The sequence below is a fragment of the Peromyscus leucopus genome, chromosome 14 (assembly GCF_004664715.2).
Source record: "Peromyscus leucopus breed LL Stock chromosome 14, UCI_PerLeu_2.1, whole genome shotgun sequence".
NCBI classification, from domain to species: Eukaryota; Metazoa; Chordata; class Mammalia; order Rodentia; family Cricetidae; genus Peromyscus; species Peromyscus leucopus.
In genome coordinates, this window is record NC_051075.1 from 76695859 (window position 1) to 76717461 (window position 21603).

The 21603-nt window shown below is 45.2% G+C and overlaps 1 long non-coding RNA gene across 3 annotated transcripts; it reads left to right on the forward strand.

Annotated features, from left to right (window-relative positions):
- The first annotated feature begins 48 nt into the window (after positions 1–48).
- LOC114684510 lies at positions 49–21583 on the forward strand. Of its 3 annotated transcripts, none has more exons than XR_003733356.1 (4): positions 49–3835; positions 4373–4462; positions 19520–19599; positions 20485–21583. It is a non-coding gene; the product is annotated as an uncharacterized LOC114684510 (long non-coding RNA). The 3 variants fall into 3 exon arrangements; XR_003733355.1 differs by having other exon boundaries at positions 49–292; positions 3641–3835; positions 19520–21583; XR_003733354.1 differs by having other exon boundaries at positions 19520–21583.
- Positions 21584–21603: the final 20 nt, after the last annotated feature.

Consider the following 21603-nt stretch of genomic DNA (forward strand, 5'->3'; position numbering starts at 1 on the left):
TGCTCCCTCCCTCCCTCCCTCCCTCCCTCCCTCCCTCCCTCCCTCCCTCCTTCCCTCTCTCTCTCCCTCCCTCCTTCCCTCCTCTCTTTGAGCTAGTATGTGTCTAGTAATACCATAGGCCTGACTCCAGATGTTCTTTCTTTCTTGCCATGGTGGTTCCTGACCCCGGACGCCAGCCCTTATTCCCAGTTCCACATCTGCCCTCAGTGGACTCAGTGATGTATGGGATACAGTTCACCCATGAGGATTTGATTACAGTTCACACCATCCATCCTACTTCAGACCCATTCAGGTAATCCCTACCTTCCTAATGTTCACATCTGAGTCTCAAATTCTGACTCATTTCATTTGATGGTTTACCATCTGAGAACACTCTAGACCCTCATGAGAAGAGCTCAGACTGTGTTTGCGGCAGTTTGCAACCCCTGAATGTGGTGCCTTGGCAAGCACTGAGTGCTACAGGCTAGAGTCTAAAGCTTTGCTTTCAGGGTGGTACATACATGGAAGATACCACAGTTAAGTTCCCCCTGTTGCCCAGAATTTTCTGGGTAAGCAAAGTAACCAATCTTAGAACATTCAACAACTTTAAAATAGCTTTAGTTGTTCTTGGAATTGCATCACCGCCATTATCACCACCACTACCGATGGTGCCACCATCATCACCAACACCATGATCACTACCACCATCACAACCTCTGTTGCTACCATTCCCACCATACCATTGCTACCACCACAATCACCACCGCTACCCCCAACATCATCACAATCATCACAGCCATCGCCACTACTATCATCACTATCATCACAACCATTCCATCATCACTAATATTGTCCCCATCACTACAGCCATCATCAGTATCATCTTAAGTATCACCACCTACCATGATGACCACCTCCAATAACACCACTGTTACCACTAACACTACCATCAAAACCATCATTACTATTACCACCATCACCATTACCAGCAACAATAACATCACCACCACCACTACAACCATCCTGACTATCACTACTATCAACAATGCCATCAACTCCAATAACACCGTCACTACCATTATTAACACAACCACCACTACCACCATGACTACCACTATCAACAACAGTGCTTTGACAGTATAACTATCACGATCATCATCACTACCATAATCACTACCACTACCTCCACCACCACCACCACCACCATCACCACCAACATAACAACAATACTATACCAACACCACCATCACCACCACTGCCATCATGGCTACTGCCAATGTCAGTGAGACTTCTCCCTCATCTTGCCCTGAGATGTATCACCCATGTTCTGTCCTCTTACTTAGCCTTGACTTTGACACATATTCAGAGATACCACATTGGTCATGCGTGACCTGTTTGGGTGTGCACCACTCCAAGCAGACCCTGCCATCCCTGGCTGAGGTGCTTGAACTTGATGACCTCTGACCTCTGCTGCCCAGGACAGAACTTGGTGTAAAACTTGAGCATGGAGATTGCTGGGGAAAGGTAAAGATCAATGAAGGCAAAACACACAGCCCATCCTGAGTCCAGAGTATGTGTCTGACTCTAGGTTCTGTATCCCCCAAGCACAGATGGTCCCTGCTTGCTGCTGGGGCCTGCCCTCCTCCTCCAGCTCCACTCTTCCTTTGCCTGTCCCTTTTTAGAAGATGTGTAACCCTAATCCTTGAAATTGCCTGGCATGAATTTTATTCCCTGCTTAAATAAATCTCACTCCCCCACGAAGTTTGGACAGGACGCAGGCAATCAGACTAGGGCTTGGAACCGAATGTTTTGCAAAAGACCTCTTTCAAAATTTGAAACCCGGTGGTCACAAGCCAGAGCTGAGTCTGACTTGGGAGAATGTATGTTCTGTGACCCCCCTCCCAAAAGAAGAGAGGGAGTGAAGGCTAAAACAAGTCCTCCTGTCACTGAGCCCATGGACGATTTGCAAGACTGAAAACCCTGTGGTTTAGTTCTGTTTCTCTGATGGAACTGGAGAGAGATTGGTCCCCTCCCTAGCTCTTCTCTCAAGCTTTTGGCAAAAGCCTCAATCCTCCCCTAGCCAGCAAGGGCCTAAAAAAATCACAGAGAGTGCATGGCATGGATTGGTGTAGAATTCTGGCCCAGGCTATAGGAGTGTAGGGGTAGGACCAGTGTGAACTGTGTCCCAAGGCCTCACTTTTCCAAAGGAGGGAATGATTAGGAGACCTGATATTTTCTTTCTTCGCCCAGGGAGGTACCCTTGTGTATCCTTGGAGAAGTCCCAGAACTCAACTGTAAGAAACAAGTTGGTTTCTTTTCACTGTTGGTCATGTGTATCTCCTACTCCATGCCATGTGGGCATGCTCTGCCTGGCAGACTGCTGGAAGCAGGCAGAAGCTCCCCCAGATAGAGAGTGTGTTTTTCCATCTCTTCAAAGTCTTCATGGCCCACCTGTGTCTGCACCTCTATATCCAGATGGAGTGAAACATGCTGACCTCTTTGGCCCAGCTCTTTTGGCCTGCCTCTCAAGCTCCCGGGAGGACTCAGCATTTTTCTTTGGCTTTTATAAAGAGAGACATTGCTTCCCTTCATCAGAGAATTGAGCTGACCATGTGATTGTCTAGCCCTGCCTCAGTTTTCCCATGTGTAATAGGGACACTATGGTAACATGAGTTCTCCATCACTGTTTTAGCTTTTGAGGGAGCTAAGGTTTGTTTCACCTGACCTAGACTTAGGTGCATACTTCCTTCTTCCCATCCTCCCAGGTCCCCCTGCATGCTTGCTCTTAATTTCAGATGCAGTTGATGATATTTTATTTCCCCTTAAACTCATACGCTCTCTCACCATCGTCTTTAGGACTGTGTAGAAGTTATCCTTCCTGTTACCAGAGCCCGTTCTCAGCATAGTTCCGGTATCAGCAGTGGCCGGAGACTGTGGCTAGTTCTTCAGCCAGCTCTAGGGCTCCCTTGCATCAGCTGTCCCTTCACCTCTGCTGCATGGGGTATTTTTGAGCTCCTGGCTTCATTTAGTGATGTACCTAACTATGATGGTCTCTGAGGAGCCCAAAACCACAGGTCAGATCTCAGACATCTTAAAAAAAAAAAAAACTGAACTATTTTGTCTTTCTTAGAGAACTCTCTGCTATTTCCTCACAGTCTAGGCCCTATTCTTCTTTCAAAAACAAAGGCTTAGATGAGCAGAGGGAACCCAGCTCTGTCTTCATATCTGGGGTGTGTCTCCTTTCTAGACATTTTTGTGTCTACTCAGAGCCTTATTCTCTAGCTTCCATCCTATTTGTATTGTAACATGTTCTATGATTTGCTCATTGGAATAACAGAGCTTAGGTAACTCCCAGTTTAGTGACCATTCTGAAAGCCATGCAGAGAAGCATCTGGAATGGTCCTTCCTGCCAGTACCCAACCCAAATAGCATTTTTCCAAAGACATGGCTCACATAGGTTACAGCCCAGCAGCATGGTTCCCTTCTCTTTCTTTTGTGTAGAATCAGAGCCATCCCGTACCCTACTCTGGCTCTCTAAGCTCACCTCACCCCAAAGCTTGGTTATTGGCACTCATTAGCTCCAGTACGCTTCATTCTGTGACTGTGGGGGCAGATTCAGTGGGTACCCAACTGTCATTAACCTTGGCCCATTTTTCCCTAGCAATGAGAGCCATGGAGTTCAACTCTTGGGCCAAGAATGATGTGGCCAGAACTATCACACTCCCAGGATCCAAGCAAGCTGCTGGGCCCTAAATTCTCAAATAATAAGAGCCTGTGAAAAGCACCCATGGTGGTCACCAAGCGGATGGGACAGTGACCACATAGGAAGCAGTGGACTCTGCAGACATAAGTCACGGTTAGTATTCTCACTGCAGGGTGGAAAATGGGCTTTCAATGGTCATTTAAATCATTAAAACCTTCAATGAAGGCAATATAGACCAAGATTAACTAGTGCCATATAAAGCTCCCACTAGTATAATTCTATGTGTGCCTCAGTTCAAAGATGGCAAATGCCAGTGGTAGCAATAAGTCAGCAGACTAACCATGGGTGTGGGGTATAGTTGGCCACTCCTGCCCACTAGCCTGGGTTCTTTATCTCCATTCACTTCCGTCCTTCCACTCCTGCACCAAGTCTCCCCCCAGCTGTGTTCTAAGCATCCCTCTATTCCCTGATCCTCACTTCCTTTTGAGCTACATACAAGGTCACAAATCCTGGATGATGTCTTCCTACTTGCTACAGCTGGAGGGTAGCACCCAGGCCTGACCCAACTCTCTATTCCCGAAATCTCCTTTCTCAGAATGTGCATAGTTCCTCCAGGTCTACTGAGCAGACAGGTTTGGGAATACGCTCTGCTGGATTTTGTTTTGTGACTTGCCCACTTTGTCTTGGAAGGTCCCCCGAAACAGAACCTTTAGAGGCTTGGTTGCCTGATCCAGCTTCCTGTGAGGACAAATGCCAAAGGAGCAGTACCAATCTTGCTGGGTAAGTTCTACTTTTTCTGGTTACTCTCAATGCTGTGTGTCAGGGACAAGACCAGACTTGATATGGTGGCTGCTTGGATTGTAAGCACTGAAAGATGAGCTTTCCAAGTGAGCTGGAATGCCTGTACAGCCTGTGGGGAGGCCAGGTACACTGGCTCCTCTTGGAAAGTAGCATTAGCTACTCCTGGCAGTGGCTTCTCTGAGTGGAAGGCAAGAATGGCCAGACAAGGCCCCCATTTCCACATCTCTGGTCATCACAGATGACTTGATACCAGGATCCTTTCTAGCAGCTCAATCTGGGGCTTGGATAACCTCTGTTCCCCCCACACACCTGTAATATTTTTTAAAATGATGCAAACAAGACAGATGTCATGGTGTGCACTTGAGATCCCAGCTCTAGAGAGGCTGAGGCTGGAGCATTGCAAGTTTCCAGCCAGCCTGGCCTTTAGACAGTTGCATTTTATAAACTATAGACTGCCAAGGGGAAGCAAAAAAGCAGGGTCCATGTGTGGCTCTCCTCTAGAAGATACTAAGCTAAGAAATCACATTTATCATGTGATATTTAAAAAAAAATATTTTCTCATTTCATAGACGTTCCTGTTCTTTGGGAAAACATGGAAAATATGGGGAGGTGACAAAATTTTCATAGTCATGCCACTGAAAGATAGCCACTGCCAACTTTGGCTAATAGTGTTTGGTTTTTGGTTTATTCCTATAATGTGTGTGTGTGTGTGTGTGTGTGTGTGTGTGTGTGTGTGTGTGTGTGTGTGTATTTAATTGAGCTCATCATTGCTATTCTTTTCTCATCTGCTTATGTATCCTAAACACTGCCCCATGTCATTCAGTAGTTTCCCATCTTTGGTTTTTTTAATGGTCACGTAGGGGTCTAGCCAGTGACTATAATTGACATAATTGGTCTGTGTGTGTCCATCTGCAGACAGATGCAAAGCTGGGTGGTGGATGTTAGGAGGCTTCTCTATGTGCTATCCCTTCACAGTTCTGACCAGTATCTTGCTGTTCTTTGTATAAGCGAGTGGCTCTGTCAGGAGGCATGAGCACATGGCCAAATTACCCTCTGCAAACTTTTTGCCCATTATGTTTTCAAAATTAGTTTGAGAAAGTGCCTGCTGCTCTGGGAATTATCAGAGTTTTTAACCTTTGCTGATTTGTCAAAACATGACATTTCACCATTTCCATCCCCACAGCTTTTATCATAGTGGCACAGAATACCTTTCCGCCCTCTTGGTGGGGTATTTGTATCTAAATTGCCAGCTCAGGCTCCTTGCACTTTTCATTATTCCTTTAGTTTTTGTGTTTTTTTGTCAAACTCATGCATACACATCATTTTAAGAGCCAGATCCTTCTACAAGGTTGTCAAAGAAGCATCATTCCTCCCACCCTCCCGGCTCCACCCGAATATTATGCGTTACCTGTAACTGCTTTAACTGATTCTCTTGACATTTACATCCATAATGCTAAGTAACATTCTTGTTTTTCTGCTTCTTGATTTTCTTTCTTTGTGTGTGTGATTTTTTTTTTAAACTTAGGCATCATTCTGATTGTTCTATTGTTGAAGACAAGCATTTAACTCTCTTTTACATATGCCCTTGTCTTCACCCCGCACACACACCCCTGTATTGTCCTCCCAATAGATTATTTTGAAATGTTGGTTTGATCAATACACAAGAGTTTACACCTCACTAAGAGTGTGAATATGTCCACAAAGATGAACAATGTCCTGAGTATTCATCTCCTCCCTTTTTCTGGAGAGGGGGAGAGAGAGCGTGCTTTTCTCATTGGTTGTTTTGTCTTGGTTTAAGTGTGGCTCTGGATAATACATACAAACAGGAGTTGTTTAAGACACATGCATAACATGGTGAAATTTCATTTTGGAATCAGCTTTTCTTTCTTCTTGTGGGCTAACTTTAGACTGCCACCATCTTCCTGGGGATAGGTTCCTTTGTTTTTTTTCCCCCTAGATGGGTCCTTGGCTTTTATAGATACCATGCTATCTGTTTTGGGGGGTTACTCTTCTGCTTTGCTAGAGTTTCAAGAGAAAAGATTCATGGGAAGTAAACTTTTGAAGACCTTTCACATTTGAATAGGAAAATGTCTACATTGACATTGGTAACTCAGCAGCTGGGTATAAAATTCTAAGTTATGGACTTTCCCCCTCAGATTTTCAGAGATACATAGACTTAGAAATGGGAAAACAATGTCAAAGAAAACAGTTTAGAAACTCTGAGGATAAGAGAGAGAGAGAGAGAGAGAGAGAGAGAGAGAGAGAGAGAGAGAGAGACCCAACCAAAAGTATCACAGATACAAAAGCCTTGTCTTCTAGCCTATTTTGAGGAGCCTTAAGCACTTGTCATTCTTCAATCTTGCAGGAATTTGTGGGATTTTTGTGTTTTCTCTCATTGTTTGAGAATTTCATTGCTTCTGTGTTGATTTGGATCTATGCTTACCCATTTTCACTCTTTTGATCCAAAACCTCTTTTGGATTTATAAACCAATTTCTCTCTCTTTTTCCCCCTCCCCTGAGTACCTCATTTATGCATTGGACCTCTCTGGCTGATTCTATAATATTGCTAAGTCTCCCCGCCTCCCGACATTTGCCTTCTTAATTTTCTGTCATATGCTGCCTCTCATCCGCACCGCCCACCCCACCCTACCCGCCGCCGCCGCCTTTTCTCTCATTTTCCATTTAATTTTGTTAATGGAGCCTTTTATTCAAAATTGTGGGGCTGGAGAGATAGATCAGCAGTTAAGAGCTTGAACTTCTCTTACAGAGGACCAGGGTTTAGTTCCCAGCACCCATGCTAGGCAGCTTACAACCATGTCTACCTCCAGCTTCAGGGAATCTGATACCCTTTTCTGGCCTTGGTTACACCTGCACATGGGAGCACACACACACACACACACACACACACACACACACACACACACACACCTCCCTCCCCTTCCCCATATAGATATTAAAATAAGTATTAAGATAAAAATTGTTAGGTTATTGAGAAATATATCATTCATTTTTCTCTTATAGTTTCTTCATTTGTATTTTATTTTTGGATAGAAAGGTATTTTCCAAATAAAGCTCATACAAATAGTCAATCCAGTTTTTTTTTTCCTAGAATTTCTGTAGCTTCATGTTTTATATTTTAATATTTAACCCATTAAATCATGATGAAAAATATACAATTTCTACATTTGCTGCTTTGCATATCATTTTTAAACACGTGTGTGGGTGTTTTGGCTGCATGTGTCTGTGCACTATGTGTGTGCAGTGCTATGGTAACCAGAGAAGGGATTGGTTTGCCTGGAACGAGAGAAAGCTAGACGTGGTTGTAAACTGCCATGTGGTAACCAAACCTGGATCTTCTGGCTCTGAACTACTGAGCCATGTCTCTAGCCCCCCATATGGACCTCTACAGTTTTGATTCTTGTGTTCACTTTCCCTACTTCTCTTGGCCTATTAAAATTTTACGTCAGCTGGACTTGATTTTTATGTATTAATGTTACATTGAATCATTGTTCACTGGCAATAATCTTTCTTCATTTTCTCTTTTAATATTTTTTTCCTGTTAGTCTCATTTGTTTATTCTTTCAGGTGGATCTTAGTGATTCTTTGAAGTTTAAAACACAGTAGATTTTCTGTGGAATTTTATAAAGTTGTCTGTTAAAGCTGAACACTGTGGTGCATGCCTGTAATCTCAGTACTTGGGAGACCGAGCCAAATGGATCATGAACTCAGGGCCAGACTGGTTACAGAGGGAACCCCTATCTCAAACAAAACAAAATGAACAAACAACAACAAAGCAGTAAACAAAACTCTGCATGCTATTTTGCAGTTTTTAATTTATATATGAATTACTTGTCAAATTTGGCATATTCACAATTTGTCAGCAAGATTATTTCAGAGAATTAAGTGTTGCCTCTGTTGTGATTCTGGCCCCTTTTCTTTGTATTTTTGAATTTCTTGTCAGTGGTATGTTGGGACTTCTATGTATTTCTAGTTTCTACCTGTCTCATTGAGTTATTTTGTTCTACGAGCTTTTCATTGAGCAATTTTAAATCTCCAAGTAGAGCTGCTCGTTTCTCATATGCTTTATAGTTTATCTCTTCCATGTTGTCCTGTTGATGACTTTTTCTTATCTTATTGCATTGTCTACAAATTCTAAGACAAATTATTAGTAACAGAAATCTGCCTTCTGTTTCATTGTTGGGTACAGTTACAAAGTATTTTTCAGTCTAGACTTTTCTTTCTTTCTTTTTTTCTCATGCAGTATTCCAAGTTCATATATGGTTCAGAAATGGATTTAGAATTTTATGAAATGCTTTTTTTAATGTCTGAGAGATATTTGTGTTGTTTCTCTCTGTTAGTACAATGAATGATAATAATGTTTCCTAACTTTTAAGTGTACTTGATTGTAGTATGTTGTCCTTCTAATAAGATTTGCTCTGCAAGTGTCTAATTCAGGATTTTTTCAATGTGTTTGTTGTCTGCTTCCAGTGTCAAAGTTATGTTGACTTTGTAAAATGAACCAGGTGTCACTTCATCTTTTTCTATATTCTGTACCATATATACAGCATTTGAATGAAAAGTTCCATGAAAACTTGAATTTGCTGACATTAATCCCCTGGGAAACCTCTCACAGTGCTTTCTGTTTCTTGTGTATTTACTGGAATCTTTTCACTTTCTGTATCTTTACAAGTCCTGCCTCTTCTGATATATTGCAGTAGTTAAGCCTTTAGATATATTGAGCTTAATTCTTTCTCATGGAGTTCTTGGGAACACTGTCTCCTTCCTATGCTTAGTTTCCTCCTTTGTCAAGTGGTTAAAATGACAGCCTAAAAAGGGCCACTGAGAAGATAAAGAGATAAAGTATGTCATCATGTATCTGACATAGTGAGCCTCAATTCCCTTTAGATGTTGCTAATCCCAGGACATAATTCATTCTGAAATTTAAAAATTTTTATTAGCTTAGAGTTACATTATATTATGTATGTTATATTATAATGAATTTTTATATTCCTATGGCTAGATCACCTTCTCTTTATTTCATATATGCATACTTTATCTCTTTAATATATTATCTGAAGAAATGTCTGTACTTTTTTCTTCAAAAGTCAGTTCTTGGACTGATTTTCTCAATTCAACGTTTTGTGTGACTGTGTTCACTGATGCCTGCCTTTATCTTTACCTGTCCCTGCCTTCCACTTCCCTTAAGCTTGTTCAGTCTGTCTGTGTATCCCCAACTGCTGCTCTTCTTTGATGATTGAAATACTTCATGGTATGACTTTGCCTTTCATTGCAACTTTGACTTCATGTCCTATGCTTCAATATGTAGTCTTCTCAGGGATTCTGAACATTTGTAATTAGGATTTTTTTGTTCTTCGATGGTTATCTGAATGAAATGTGAAAATTAGACTTCCCTTTAAAACTCACGTCTGCTTTATTTGGGTTGTATGTTGACCTCCATGCTTTCTGCTCAAATGGGATTATATTTTATTGTGGCTAAAGAATGTGCACACAAATTCTATTTTGGGGAAACTTGTTGATGCCTTTTCAAGCAAAATATAATCAACTTTGTAAATGTTTCATGGGTCTTTAAAACAAGATGCACTACTTGTTTATAGGCATAGGTTTTGATATAAAGAAATTTAATCTTGTTAGTTTTCATTTGTTTCTTTTGGATTTTCTTAGACAAGGTTTGAATTTTATAAATAACCAGAGTTTTAGTCTTATTCTGGGAGTTTGCAATGTTTTTCTATTATATTGCTTAGCACTTGGGGCAGGAAAACCCAATATTGATGAAATGAACATCTTTTATTTCTCAGTCTCTGTTAAATATGATGTTGGGTCTGGATTTGAGGTCTGTCTATCATTTGGTCTTTTCAGTTTTTTGCTTTTTCCTAGTTGATGTTCTTATAACTGAGAAACTTTGAAAACTGTTCCTATAATTTTGCTCTCCTTATTTTAATGTCTTATGTTTCCTTGCGTGATGTTCATGGATGCCATGCCCCCGTCATGGATTGCCTCCTCCATCTTTAACAGGTTTCACCAACCTGACAGGAAATTACAGAATTGCAGTTTTCTTTTGATGTTTCATTTCCAAGTTAGGTGACCTTTTTCATATAATTGCTTCTGGAAGCATCTAATGAAGGCGACATGTTATTTGAACTGGAGACTTCCTCTTTGGGGACCCGCCAAAGCAGTCTCACATGTCCCATAATGCTTCTCCCTTCTGCTCTTCAAATACGCAATTGACTATCTCAAATTTAAGTCAAAGACTGGCTGCCTTGAACCTGCCCAGTGACTTTCATATTCATCTACTTTATGTATTTACAAGACTAGGGTTCTCACCAGTTATCAGATATTTTATATTTCCATTTTCATTTATTTAAAACAAAAGCAAAATATGATTAACATTTTACAAGGACTGCTAAAAACCTTTCTCTGGACCAAATGTTACCTAGTGGTCCAATAACTGAAAGAGAATGAGTTCAAGCTACCCTGTTTTGGTTGGAGGTGGCATGTCCCTGAGGGCTGGGTACTGGGCACATTTCTCACAGTGTAACGGCGTGCGGGTGAGGGTCAACCCCTCAACACTCTTGGAAAACTTCTGCAATTAACTATTTCATCAACTGCACAAGCAAACTGAACCCATTGCTGTGTATGGCAAGCCAGGGTGGCGTTAAGAGAGACTGGCTTCTGGCTGCCAGCTGCTGACTAAATTGCCTGATGTTTGAGATGCATGCTGTGTGGGCTGCCTCCGAGCTGAATGCGGGGAAATTGAGGCCTTCCTATTTTTCTGGGCCATCTCTTGGCTTTTGCAGTTTTTCAAGTTTATTTGTAATCTGTCTTAAATTGACAACATATAGTTTGGATTTGAGGCCTTTGACCCAAATTGAAAATCCTTTCTCTTTGAGGATCCATACACCCATTTACATTTTCCCTTGATTGTCATGTTTGAGCTTTAGAAAAATTATGCCTTATTTCTTTTGTTCTCTTTCCCCCTGCTATCTTTTGTTACACATTTTTATTTTCTTTCGCTCTGCTGGTTTGGAAAGTGCTCAGCCAGCTTCCAGCATCTATGTGGGCTTATAGTTCAGCATCTTCAAAACCATAGTTGCCCCTAGTTACATGTAGTCATTCTGGTTTCTTTGTGGAATGATTGGTAGCCAGGTGTCACCCCTTTCACATCTCCCTGGTAACAGGATCCTATGGGGTCTCTCCCTGTTTCCCCACTTACCTTCAGCACCATGCCCTGCTTTTTTTGGGGAGATATGAATGTCCCACCTTGTCTTCTGAGACTTGGCTCTACTGCGGGGCCAGGGTCTCCTTCCTGTTTCTACAGTATAGATCCCATGGCCCTCCAGGGACACCTTGTGTGCTTCCTGATCTCTTGTCTGTGTGGAGTGGCACCATCTCTCCCATTTCTCCCTCATCTACACTGCATGCTGCTGTAAGGTGTGAGTTCTGAGCCAGCATGGCACAAGTTAGACATGTACACTCACTAGTTGAGGGTCTGAAAGAACATGGTCAGCATATGAGGATAGCTCAAGTCAATGATCATGAGGAAGAGTGGATTCTTAAGGGAAGGGAGTACTTGGGGGAATAGAAGACTCACAAGAAGACCAGAGGAGAGGGTGCAGAGGAGACATTGAGCCTGAGGGGACAAGAAAAGCCAGACTGAGTGGAGATATTCAGGGTCAAGCTGGCTACAGGAGACGGTGCTATGGGCAAGAAGGTGGGATGCTTGGCTCTCCAGTTACCCTGGAAGCAAATGTTACTCTGTCTAGGAGGACAAGGATGTTCTCAGAGTTTGGTTCTGTCATTTGTAGTTGGCTCTTTCTTTTGTATTACACTGTGGCATGTGTGCCCTATCTATGCCTGGCACAAGGGATGCCAATCTGAGGACCATGCATTTCCTTCTTGTACCAGAGAAGTCCCCAAAGCAAGAAGAGATGCCAGTGACTTGTGTTCCAAGGTTCCCTGAACAGGGACTTTCCACCTCAGCCTCATCCCGTATTTCCCTTTCCTTGGTCCCTCTGCTTAGCATCCAACAGTATAGGCTCTGAGCTTGCACCCCATCCCTCCCATCTCCTCTAGAGCCCTACACACCATCTTCTACTTCTCTATTCTGGAGTCAACCATCCTTTCACATCTTACAAATGTTCTAGTGAGTGCCTTCACACTTATACGGCTCAGCCATCAGTTGTCATTCCCTTCCCTCTTGGCAGCCTGGCAGAGCTCATGTATACTTGGCTCCCTGCCCACAACTCCCACGACGTGGACCCCTCTGCATAGGGCCAGCTGGGTAACTCTCTTCTGAATGCTCACCTGTGTTTCAGGCTCCACCCACTGTGAAGTCAGTCTCAACCTGACACTCCTGGCTGCCTAGTGCCACAGCTCAACACGATGCCCCTCAACTAACCCTTTGCCAAACATTTGTGTATTGGGCGGCAGGGAGTTCATGGACACTTGCTTAACTACCTGCTGTTTCACACCTGCATTGGGGTGCCACCAACTTTTCTCTGGCTTTCCCTCATGGGATCCAAAGCCTGTTCTCTCTGCTCCATGTCTGTGACCTCTTTGCTCCCCGAGTTTCATTTTCCCTTCTTGAGCTCTTGCTCTCTGCACCTGCCCTTGCTGCCAGTAATGCCTTCTTTGGACAAAACAGGAAACTCACTATGGCCTTTATCAACTGGTAATATCTTCCCTTTGTCTGAAGGTAACGGCCAAGGTCTTTGACCTTTGTTACAAAGCCTTGCATGACCTGTGCTCCATCAGGGTGGCTTCTGGCTCCACCTACCCCTTCCCCATCACAGAAATGCTCTTCATTACCATATTCTGCCCACTAGCCCCATGCTCTGCTCGCTTCTCTTCATTCTACTCAGGGCTCTGCTTCTTCCTTACACTGCCGACTCTCGTCTCCTCTTCCTCCCCAGAGTCTTTCACCCTTCCTCTGCTGCTCAAAACTTGGGACAAGTTTCCCAGATCTTGCTGACTACTCTTTGCTTCTTTGTAACTCTTCAGCCTTTACCTCTTGAAATCCATGTTCTGTAGAATTCATTTTCATGTGGGTTTTCCCTGCTAACCTGGAATCTGCAGGAAGGCAGAGCACCATGGCTTTTTGCTCTGACTATATACCCTGTCGGTGTTTCATATTCAAGACAGAACACATGGAAAGTCATTGGGTGGAGAATAGGCAGAGGTTTATGGCAATAGGATGAGCTGGGAGATGCTAGGCAGGAATTTGATGGGATAGTGCAGAGCTCTGGGAGAGGCAGCATGGTATTAGATTTGAGAATGGTATAAGCAGTGATGCTCTAGCCAGTGTAGAGGAGTGGACTGAGCAAAGGACCACATGGCATAGAGAATTGTCTCATCCATTTGGGATCAGGGAAGTGACTGGAGCCCTGAGTAGCATTCTAAAGATTTGCGCATTTAGAGTAGGCATGCAGGGCTGTGGCTCAGTGGACATTGGGCTCCAAGACCTTGATGGATGGTCATGTTCTTGTGCAGGCAAGCCCAGGAATCTGCCTTGGCCTTCTCTGGAGATGATGGAGCCTCATAGTTTTATATACATTATGGGGGGCTATATAGACAGAGGCACCATCAGAGGGGAAGGGTCTTACTAGGAGCTGGGGAAGTACTGGCTTTCTGAGCCCTGAGTTTGTGTCTACATGGGTGGTGCTTGGCAAGGATGACCATAGTGTGGGTGGCCCTGGTAGGTACCACCTACCTAGAAGTCTTTCACACAGTAATCTGTGCCGTTATGGGTCTCTTTTGGTCAAGATGAGCTGACTGTTGGCCTCATTTGTGCAAAGGCTGAGCTCATAAAATTCAGAACATGGTTAGCACAGCAGTTGACCTTTCCAACTTGCCATGGCCTTCATAGGATGTGCTACCTCAGAGGAGAGATGACGCCTCTCCTTCAGCATCACTCGACCATTCGAGGACAGTGTGCTGTTCACCACACCTGCTTCCCACTGCCAAATCAGGCTTCAGAAAAGCTTTCTGGAAGTGACGTCAGCTTCAGGGACGAGGCCCAGGTTTCTAGGGGTCAACACCATCCCATGGTTCCTGAAGAGATGGTAGACTATGGAACGTAGGCGTTATGTTTTTGACCTATGTAACATGGTCCACTAACTCTCAGTATCCAATCCATCCTCGGAGGGCACCCCGGAGGTGTTACCAACAGCGAGGAAGAGAATCGGTGCATCCTCACACCGCTCCGTGTGATTTCTGTTGCTATGCTGATATTTGACCTACATCAAGACCAGCATCTTCTGGGCACTCAGTGAGCCCTTTGGGGACTTTTGGTATCTCCAGTCATAGTACTTGGAGACATAGTTTTCCATGTGACAGATGTATGAGATGTCTGTGGGACATCTCCCAGCTAGCCAGCTCTGGAGGCTGCATGGAGCCAGTTCTCCCCCAAAGGGGGCCTACCTGTGTAGCAGGACCTACCTGCTCTGAGCATTGCAGAGATGCTTCCTGCTCCTGGTGAAGCTGCCATTTTGCACTAATGTGCAAAACTCTTGTTAAGTCCGATGTCAGTGGGAATTTTAGTGACAGTACCAAGTATGGTGTTGAAACAGTGGTTTTGAGTTTAGGTAGGAGGTGTTTGACCCAAATAATACTTTCTCTTTTCTTCACTAAACCTCAGAGGGCCTCCTGGAACTGCCTTTGGTTGGAACAGATGTGACATTTTCCTTTTCTGGTGGCATCGTTTTCCTATGGTTATGAATGGGTTTCACAAGGAGATGTGACTGGGCCTCTAAAGCCTTGATACATTTGCTTGGCCTGATCTAACTGGCCAGGTCATCTTTTTTGTTGCATACAGGCCATTTGGCTTTCCTAATTTTGCACCCCTCCCCCAAACCCACATTAGTCCCCGTCATGCATGTCCTTACTCCCACTGTGTCCAACTCCCCGCCCCTGTAACACACAGTGGCCATTTAAGCAGCAATAAGGCCCACAGCATCATTTGTCTGCAGCCACTATGGGCTTTTTGGAAGAGTTGCCCATTTGGGGGATGAATTGCTGGTATCAATCCTGACATGAAGATGAGACTCCTGGCTTGTGTGTGCCTGCCGCATGATGCATGCATTGTGCCCAACCAGACTCGACATTCCACCAGCTCAATAGCCCTGAGGGCTTTCTGGACGTGCCCTCAGCCTTTGTCCTCGGCGTCTCTGTGTGGTACTTGGAGAGATAGTAGACCGTATAGCGTACGCTTTATCTGTGACGTATGTAACACGGTCCACTAACCCTCAGTATCAAATCCATCCCCGAGGCTCCTGGAGAGGACGCTGTCTTCGGGGAGACGCCACTAGACTCATCATCGGGGCTTCTCCATGACACTGGAAGAGATGGTTCTCATATGGCATGTTTTCTTTGCTGCATGATGGGAAATGACATAGTCTCCCTCTTCCTCTGTCAAGCTCTGCCTTGGGAACTCTTGCCACCTCTGGGGAGGAGACCATAGTGCTTTTCTGGGATCAGTGCTATTCGTGACCTCAGTGACATGGGTGTCTAGGCAACTCCTGGTTAGTAGACTCCATGACCTGCTTCTCAACACCAGCCCTGAAGAGGTGTCCTGAGACAACCTGACAGACACAAGCCTTCTTACAGCTGTCCTGCCATCAAGCGGTACTTGAAGAAATGGTTTACCGTCCCACATACATTTTAAGTATGTATGTGGGATGGTAAACCGCTTCTTGGTATCCAGCCCAGCCATCCAGTCCATACCATCCTGGAGCGAGCCTGAAGTGAAAGAAGAAGCCATGTTGTGGCTCGCTCCCCACGTCGGGCTGCTTGGCCGAACATCTCTGCTTTTTTTTATGCTTTTTCTGTTAGTTTTTGTGACACAGTGTTGCTCTGCTTCAGCACAGCCTTTAAGGCTTCTTCAAGATGACAACAACCTCCAGGAAGATGTCCCACATGCCACCTGGGCATGTCCTCTCCCCCCACAGGACTTGAAGAAGTGGGAATTGGTACCACAAATGCTCATGATCAAGGGATGCTGCATATTTTCATCATCTTCAAAGCTGCCCTCAGATACCTTCAAGACATTATGCCCATGGAAGGGCAGATAGCTGTGCATGATACAGTGCCAAACCAGGTCCATGAAGACACACTCAGTTTTTTTTAATCCACTGATGCTTCGTGTACAGTATCTTTTTTTTTTCCATATCAAGTCTAGCAGTCTGGAGGAAGATGACTGAACCATGAATATTCTAGTGCCCCCACCACGTGGGTTTACAGATCAAACCTGCTTCTTGGCCTACTTCTCCTTCCCTCCAACTCAGCCTTGGAGAACTTACTGAAGATGCTGTCAGCCTCAGAGACAGGGTGGGCACTGGTTCTTGCATCAACAATGACCTCACGGTACCTGAAGAGGGCTCAGCCAAACTGCATGTGTGTTATTAACAGCGTGTATAACATGGCATACTCTTTTCAATATCAACTTCAGCCTTGAAGGTCTCCAATGAGGTCACATTACCCTCAGGGGACCAGGCAGCAGGACAGGTGCCTCCGGGTAGAAGTTGACCATGCTTCTTGCTTTTCTTACAACGCATGTTATTTGGTTCACCTTCCCATAACAGTGAATGCACCTTGGGGGCTTCTTGGGGGCAATATTTCTTAGAAGGCACAGCACTAGCTACAGGGTCTTCACTTCAGGTCCTTTCGGGCCTCTTCTCTGCTATTTTTATTGCATCTGCAGCAGGCAATGCATGGTGGTCTCTTCTCAACACTGCATCTCGCCCTAGAGGGCTTCCTGGAAGTGATAGCCATAAAAGGAAAGACACCAGCTCCTACACCACCCTCTCTTCTTGATACCTGAAAAGATGGTTGACCATAGTACATGCGCTAATTCTATATCGTATGTAGTATGGTCCACATCTTCTCAATATCACAAGTCAGTCGTGGAGGACTTCCTAAAGGCCAAGCCAACTTCATGGGAAATATCCTGGTCTGGCTTCAGCACAGTGCTTGGGGAGATGGTAGACTGTCAAGTGTGTGCATCGCTTATGGCGTGTGCAGCATGATCCACCACATCTCAGCATCACCCAGTCTCCAGAGGCTCTCTGGAAGCCATACCAACTTGAGAGCAGGACTTGGGAAGTAGGCGCTATCCAGCACAGATTACCCAGTGCTTGGCTGCAGGCTGTGTTTGTTATCTATGACCCTGGCCATTTGTTCCACAACTAATACTTGGCACCCAACCCCAGCCTTACAGGGCATCCTGGAAGTCAATAGTGGCATTAAATATGAGTTTGTGGTCATTGCCCCACTTGCCAATTGCCAGTAGTTTGTGACACACTTTGTGAGGGCTTCTTGGAGGTAACACCAAATTAAGAAAACAGAGCTGGGGTCAGCGTTACCTCATGGTATTTGTAGATGTGGTTGACCATGGTGTGTACGCTTTATTTATTAACGTAGGACACATGGTCTACTTCTTCTCAATATCACATCTCGCCTTGGAAGACTTCCAGGAGGTGACATCTGCTTTGAGGAAGAGCCAGTGTCCCGGTGCCCCCCTACTGCAGTTGCTTGGTACTTGGAGAGAGGTGGTCCGTGGCGCGTTCGCTTCATTTATGGCGCACATTACACGGTCGACCTCTTTGCGGTATCTAATCCCGCCTTGCGAGCTTTCCTGGAGCTAACACCAGCTGTGGGGTGGGGACACTAAGTCTGTGCTAGTGCAACCCAGCAGGTTTGTCTTTTCTTGTGTCTGACTCTAACTCTTGCGTGGCAGCCTCCTTCTCAGCAAACTTCTCTGGCTTGGCAGCTTCGTGGGCAGGGGTGACTTGCAGACGAGGAAAGTGGCATCGACATGTGACACATGTGTGGGTACGTGAGGTGGTTGACCAGAGAGCACACGCTATATTTGTGCCGTTTGTGACCTGGTCCACTAACCCTCAGTATCTAACCTTCCCTTGGAGAACTTCCTGGAAGAGATGTCAACTTTTGGGGACAGAGACAATAAACCAGCTGCACTCTGCTAGACTTGGAGACAGCATCCTCAGCATTTGTTGACACGTGTGCCTGATATGATGGTGTTGGATGAGATTTCAATGTTGTCTCTTTACTTGGAGTCCTTCCTTGACATGGGGCCATCCAAGTTCAAGACAAGGATCATGTTGTCAGCTGACCAGAGTGTGTGCAATTTATGTATGACACAAGTCACAGGTCACCTGGCCTAGCACATTTCTATGCTAAATCCATGGGAGGAATCAGCTTTGGTTCAGGGCATCTGTGCCTTTCTGTGGTGACCCAAGATGGTGGCAAGTCCCATGGCCAGTCTCTACTGTATTGCTGCTCTCTGTTTGTGATGCAACTTCAGGATCATGCCATGGAGGTCTGCTCTACTGGGGCATGTGAAGGGATGTCTGTCTGATATACATTCAACTAATGGCTTGCTTGAGCACTTTGACTAACATCCAGTGTGCAACCCTGCGTTCAACAGGCCTGCCAGGTCTGAAGCTCAAGTTGGGGAACAGTCCGAGGTAGTCTTGTCTGTGTTCATTGATGGTACCGGAAGAGAGGTTTTCTGGGTCTCTGTTTCTTTGATGAGAATGAAACACACCCAGCTAACCTTTTTTTCAGTATCAAATCCCATCTTGGAGGCTTCGTGGTCCAGACCCCAGTTTCGGGGAAGGATGGTCCTGTCAGCATCCAGCCAGGGGACCGGAATAACTGGTTCGCCACAAGGCCAACGGATTGTCGCGACTTCGAGTCCTTTGTTCTCCTAACCCTTCCAGGCCTACTTACTAGGCCTACCAGGTCTGAAGGTCCAGTTTGGGAAGATGTGAGAGGTAGCCTTGTCAGTGTTAATTGGGGAAGCTGAAGGGAGGTTTCTGTTTGAAACATCTGGTCAACCTCCCTTCCCATCAGATCCCACATTGGAGGACTTACGGCCCATGCCTCAGCTTCAGCTGAGGACAGACTAAATATCTCAAACAAGTGAGTGACAGAGCCTATCCCACGCATAAGATTTCTGTCGACTGTGCCACTAACCTTCAATATCTTGTCCATTCTCAGGAGGACCTCTCAACCAGTGTGGCGTTGTAAACTTGGGGAAGATGAAGGCCACTGAGACAGTTCTACCCCAAATCACACAGGTGGGTTGCATTCACATTGCATCTAATAGGTTAGACACAGCCATCCCCACGCATATCTAGACTGCCTTGGAGGCAATGTGATGGGCTGTCAATCAACCAACCCACAGCACAGGATTGTCTATTGTACAAAACACCCACTGTGACAGATAGTGCCTAGACCCAAGCCTTTCAGCCTCCAGATTATCCTGAAAGGATGCTCTGGATACAGTCACTGACTTTGGGAATGAAAGCTGGTTCTGAGATCAGGAAGCTCCTTGAAGTCTCCCTAGAACTGGACAAAGCTGGGCCCCTGTTCTAACAGAATGCAAGAGTGACCTTATTTTGGCTGTAAGGAAATGCTTGATGTTAAACCAACTAGAGAGATGCTTTGTCCTCAGTCTTGATCTGGGGAGAGTTGAGTAATGGCTGAGCACTGGGCGTGGCCCACTGACTGTGGTGTCCAGTGGACTCTCAGGAGGTACTGCTGGTGCTGAAGCTCAATTCTGCTTCTGCAGGTGATGTAGCTTTCAGTACATGAGGAGAAAATTTCCTTTGTGGTATATTTCTTGGGGCCAGATATTCTGGCAGCTCTTTGTCAGTAGCAAATACCTGGTTACGAAGCTTCCTGGACCAGGCAGTAGTTGCCAGCCCTAGACCAGGGTGAATAAGCTGAGGCAAGGGCTTTTCATGTTCTGCATGGTATCTGGCACACACCCCAGGACCTTTTGTGTGAAGAACTTGCTGGAGGAGGTGCTGACTTTTAAGAAAGTCAGTGGTTCTCGTTTGTAGGGCTCCATCTAGGGGGTAGGGCCTGACCCCTCCTGACTCATTCTTCTGCTTTGCTCTGCAGAAGGTGACAGAGGCTCACTTCCATCCCCCCCCACTCCATAATGTGTCTGTTTTCAGATCTTACCCTCCCTGGATACTGCCCAGACTCAGAGCCAGCGTCTACACAGCACCTGGGGCCTAGCTTACTTCAGACCACCCACTTGCCTCTTGGACCCAGAATCTGAGGATCATTCTGGAACACCCTGATGTACTACTTTTGTTTTTAGATGAAAGCTGCATTTCCCTGGTTATCTCCTGAGGCCTGCACAATTTCTGGGGCTCTGGTTCCCTTCTACAAACCCTTAAACCTGGAGAGAAATGGAGTGCAAATGGTCTGTGTTGGTGGGATATATTCTCAGGCAATTCTGCTATCAAATTTTAAAGGGTTTTTGGTTGCTCTCCAGGGGCCACTGAACCAGATGCTTAAGGCAGACACTCCTACCAAGACACATGACATCTGGTGCTTTGCATCCATGAAGACTCGACAGTTCCATTTTTGTTTGCCTTTGTTTGCTTTCTGACCAGTGCTAATTGATACTTGAAGGAGAGGTAGTCCGTGTTGTCTTCTCTTTATTTATGATGAAACATACACGGGAAACCTCTTTTTTAGTATCAAATCCCACCCTGGAGGTACTTCCTGTCCCTGATGAAGCCTTCAGGGAAGGGACCTTGACTGCTGTACCCTGGACTGTGGGACATGGGGGTATGGCCTCAGGACTCGGCCTGGGAGGGGAAGTCAAGTTTGAAGAAAGGCCAGGGTCCCTGTGGTGGTGGGAGGCTGCCCCCTGTGGCTTTGGACTGTGTGATGACTCTTGGTGTGTGGTGGCTTTTCAGAAGGTCCTCCTCAAAGTAGCTGTAGAACACTCCAGCAACGTGACTGAAGGGCCGATAGTGCCCTCTGCTTTCAGGGTAGCTGTGAGGATGGTAGACCGGTGACGTACACTTCATTTATGATGTAGGTCACCTGTTTCACTATCCGCCAGTACCCAGACCATCTGGGATGACGCCTTGGTGCACATGGCAGCTGTAAAGAAGATGTGGGTGGGGTTGAATCCAGTGTGAATCTAAAGTATTTCAAGTGGGGTTACCTTTTAAGGGAATTCTTGTTTTGCTTGTGTGTGTCCCTGTAAGTACGTGTTCACATGGTGTGTGTGTGTGTGTGTGTATGTATGCATGCACAGGTATGTATGTGTAGGT